This window comes from Alosa alosa, chromosome 21, assembly GCF_017589495.1.
Source record: "Alosa alosa isolate M-15738 ecotype Scorff River chromosome 21, AALO_Geno_1.1, whole genome shotgun sequence".
In the NCBI taxonomy this organism is placed as follows: domain Eukaryota; kingdom Metazoa; phylum Chordata; class Actinopteri; order Clupeiformes; family Clupeidae; genus Alosa; species Alosa alosa.
Genome location: NC_063209.1, coordinates 1673844 through 1679203, shown reverse-complemented (window position 1 = coordinate 1679203; position 5360 = coordinate 1673844).

Here is a 5360-nt window from a genome sequence, read left to right as displayed (position 1 = left end):
CTCAAAAACGTTTCCTAATAGATAAGCACTGCAGGGTGGCTGATTAGGAGTGACTGGAACAATTTCACTCTTTTACATGTCAAGTGTTCTTCAATTCATATGTTGCAGCATGCAGGCTCAGCGATAGATCCTCTTTCACAGGGATTTTATTTTTTTACAGTTCTATGATAATGGTGATTACTGATACATATTAGCCTAAAGCTGTGAATAATTTCATACAGCACAAGAGCCATTTGTAAAACACTGAGAGCGTGTCATGCACTATAATGTTTCCCGCTAAGACAAATCAAGGAAGTTTCAGATATTTAATTTGCAATTATGGCATGGAACCATCTCAGTTCTCATTACCATCCAGCTGTGAATGTGACAACAGAAAATGGGAATTGAATGATAACAATAACAACATCAGGAGAAAGATAATGTGTTAGGCTGCAGGTGTAAATAGTGGTATCAGTAAATGCTATGTGAAGATCTCCCCAAGCCAAGAGACTCAGTCACACTAATGATTCTCCCAAGAAACCCACAAGGGGCCTGCTGAACACAGATATTGGTCTCTCAACAAACATCCACAATTCAATAGAGTTCCCTGACTCCTGAAATGCTACAATGCTTTGTCTTTTGAGGGCTATTTCTTGCATGGTACTTCACTTGCATTAAGAGACAGTTGTGTGATCAGCCAAAAATAACACAAAGTAAAGTAGAAGGAAACAAACAAAATGATTGTGAACATAATGTTCACACAACATCTGACTTTGCCCTTTAAAGTTCAAATGAACAGGAATTAAGTATTTTAAAAGATATCTCATTTAACTAAGAATAAAATAAAGAAATAATATGTTTAAGGAATAATTATCATGTGTAACATATTAAAATTTGGCCTAATTAATGTCATTGTGGGATTGTGGTAAGAATACACTGTTCAAATACTGTTGAAGTAATAAAAAACCATGAATATATTAATTCATTTTTCATCTTCTTATATTTGCAGAAGACAAATATCTTTTCAAGTGTCTGTTTGTATGTGCATGAGTGTGTGAGACACAGAGTCAGTGTTTGTGGAAGAGAGGGAGATAGAGAGAGAGAGAGAGAGAGGGAGAGAGACTAGACACAAGACGGAATTGAAGGCATTAGCCTGATTTAGCTGCTTTAGATTGCTTCTGACTGAAAATATTTGAAAACCACAAGGGGCCCCTCAGATGTTATGATATGGTCAATTCAACCCCCTGTATGTTCTGCCATGGGCTTCTGTTATAGAAATTGAATTGATATTTTGTAAACTTCATTTGTGGATAATATAATCTGACAGGGACAAATGCACAGGTGAATTGTTTTCAAACTGACTCTAAATAAAAGTTATTACAGAAATAAATGTGGAATTCTTTTGTCTTTCCCTCCTACAGCTTCAACAGAATTGACCTCACAGTCCCTTTAAGGCCCTGAATATGTATCCATTTTCAGGGTAATTGAATTGATACTGTCATGTGCTTGGGCCAACAGAATCACCCAGCAGGTCGAATGGCCCAGGTGATTGAATTGGAAATAAAGGAGAAAAAATTTCCTTTGCCACACGCCCCACTAGGTCACAGTGGCATCATAAGATAGACACACCTCACTGTTTTTTTGTGATTACACAGGCGGCTCCAATTGTCTTTCCAATAATCGGCCCCGCTGATATAATGCAGACTTTTCCAATTCCACAGGCTCCAGCCAGAACCTCAGATGTATTACATATTAATTTCCTTCCCCGTAAAATTTGCTCAGCTTTAGTTCAAATTCAGTTAGTCGGATTGATGAAAGTGGCAAAAGGATACGACATTTACTGATTCTCCCTTTTCACCTTTGATTAGCTCTACTTGTGAATTATTCCATTGCTGTCAGAGTGCTATTTAGCTGCCAGAGGACCGAAGCCCTAGACAGGACCCTCAGGGAGAAAAGGGAGTGAGAGCAACCAGGGAGCTCTGCTCAGTCCAAGAGCTACCACAGTAGAATACATCAATAAAAGAAATGCTTGCATGTTTTCATGGGCTCATGAGGGTATAGACATACCAATGAGGCACCCTAACTACACCCCTAACCCATCGAAAGACAATGAGTATCACACACACACACACACACACACACACACACACATTGAAATTTACTGTGTATTAACTGGATGAAACCATATGACAAACTGCTACCCAAAATCACAGGTATTATTAAATATTTGCAAATATTAATTTTACATACAATTCATTTAAAGTTGTATGACCTTGCTCTTGAAGTCAGTCAATCTGCTATGCAAACATTGGGTGGTGCCATGCACAAATAAACACATGGCCATTACTTTTCCCTTGTAAATATGAACAGACAAATGCAATAACCATGTTTTTTAACTTTGGAAGAAGATGTAATACAGAGGTGGGCCTTATCAGTTTCTATTGACTTTTACTTTTAATATGTCAAAGAGTAATCATGAAATATTTTTTTAAAAAAGTTGTGTATGGTTCAATGCAACAGCAGAGAAAAACTTGAAAGCCAAATGATTAAGATGTGAATTATGAAACTGCATATGAATATATATTTTCATATATAATTAATGTACATTTTCCATTTTTGAAAATATTCAAAAATGGATTTGGTGCAAGTCTTTTGTAGTAACAAGGTTAGCTATTCCATCTTACATACAAATAGTAAGCCCTGACCATGTTTTACACTAGTACACTAACTCCACACCAAATAAGTCCATAGCAGGCTACTCTTCTGTGAGAGCAAAGTCATACTCAAACTGACCAGTTGGTAGTTTAGTTTGGTAGTTTTAGATTCTCATTCCATTTTTTCTTTGTCCTCAACCTGTGTCTCCCTTGCTGTTTCTCTGCATGTACCACACCAGGTAAGACAGCACTTACACTTAAGAGGTCTGATGGACAAACTGTCATATACTTCTGTGCACAGAGAGAGAAATTGCCCAGATATAAGAGGTGAACCTACGCCTCAGTATTTGTGACATGAATGTGACATAGGCTAAACTGGACATATTTCAATTCATCACCCATTGGGTGCATCCAGAAAAACTCAATAATGTAATGTAATGTTGCATTATTCATACAACATTTACTAAATACACTATTGTGCTCTTGTTGATAAATGAAGAGTAAACCTGTAAGTGTTCTACAACCAAAATGTGCCCCATGTCAGGGTTATTTTCATATTGAACTTAATTTTTTATATATATCTTATGAACTTATGTTAAAAAATAATACATTATTTTTAAGATATATGTCAAAACAGCATACAGAGGGTGTACATTTGATGAGGACAATTTCATCTATCCTAGACATTGAGGGGAACATCCCCCTTGATCTGTATAGTGATTATGGCCCAGCTATAAACAATAACATCTGTCTGAAAGATATATCAGAACGCCTCCATAAAACTAATCTCCACTGGCAACCTTGCAAGGGTGGACCATTTGCCATAAAACACTAATTGCTTATTGACTTTGATTTTATATGAAGATAACCAATAGCATACACATAGGCCTGAGGCTGCAGTTGTTATACACATGTCAAAAACTTGTATTTATTTTCTTGTAATTATTCATTCAGAAGACACTTTTATCCAAAGTGACTGAACAAAAGTATATATTTTATCTGTATTTATGAAATCAAATGACTTCTGGCCTCATTGTTGTCACCAAATGCTCCACCAGTTGAAGTATGAGAATGAGAACACTAATTCTTACTATTTGAAAGATTTACTCAAAAGGCTTGACTTGACTGTTATGCCATATCATCATAATAGTAAGTCAACTAAATTTCCCCATGTCTTAAAAAGCGCGTACTATGTTTCATATGTCAGATGATCTTTGATAGCTACCACGATATTGCTATGAGTGTCATAGTGATTTCTAGCTAACTGTAAGTTGAGGTAACCATAAATATTTTGTTTAAACAATTCTCCATACCAGTTTTAATTCTGTGGTTGTACAGAAATATTAAAAACAGGTGGTTGCTGAAAGGAAGAGAAAATGTTCTATTAAATTTACAAAAAAATATGCTAATACTGTTTGATAATACTATGTTTTTCAATAAAAAAGTATATTACAATATCTGTCTTTAGATGGCACTCTTATGACATTTGAAACTATAGGACACAATTTTGATATAACATCAAACCATTTTTGAAATAACAAGTTAGAAACTTTATTTACAGGGCTGAAAATAAGCTCAGAATAAACTGACTGCAATAGAAAAAAACGCTTATCCCTGGAAGGCCTAAATATATTGAATAGAAGTCTGAAAATATATAATAAAATCTGAAAATAGTGAATGGAATTCTGAATATAGAGTGGAATCTGATATTCTTGTGCTTGCTGCTACTTGTGCTTTGTGGAAGACCTAATATAACAGAGGTCGTAATTCGTCCGCCGTTCACAGGCCTTGAACCCGCCACCTCGACACACACCGGCATGGGAGTCGAATGCTCTAACCACTGACCTAAAAGCCCAGGGCCTCATTACAGAAAAATATCCTAACTGCTTGTCCTATCTTAACTTAAGTTTCAAAGATAGGAAAAATCCTATCTTCCTATTACAGAAGCAGTTCCTAAACTATTGGCTGTGTCCTATCTTATCTCAGACCTCCTATCTTATCTTAACTTAAGAAATCCTAACCATAACTGTCAGTTAGATTTTTAAATCGGCAATCGTCCTGTCATGCCTGTTTCTATGATTAGAATGTATACAAGACTGCCTGTATCTATGAGAATGTATCTATTAGAATGTCAGGTTGCAAAGATGGTGTTCTAAAGACAGTTGTTTGCTCAAGATGGACAAACCATAATATCAGAGAGAAATAGGTCTAGGTTAGGCCTATGTAGGAAGAAAGAGAGTGTGTCAATATTGATTCATTGGATGAACAGGATAAAAAAATGAAAAATGGTTATAGTTATTAATATTTATTTGTTATAAATATTATAAATGTTTTAAAACACATAGCTTATAGGCTACATTTTTAAGTTTTCACTTAATTAACTTATTTAGTGAAATATGCTTTATGGTGTCCCTAACAGCCATGTCCATCATCTTGTCATAGGCTAGGCAACCACTCTCACAAGACTATTGCAGTCAGTTTTGGCAGTTATTTTGCATTTAGGACAGGGTATGTGCCATCCTAAGTTAGGATTCCTAAGTTAGGAAATTCTTGAGTTAGGATGGTTCTGTAATGGCCAAATTCCTATCTTAAGTTAAGATAGGCCTTTTTCCTAAATGCAGTTAGGAAACATGCTTCTGTAATACCAAAAATCCTAAATGCCATCCTAAACTGAGATAAGATAGGATTTCAGAGTTAGGAAGTTTCTGTAATGAGGCAGGTTTCCAA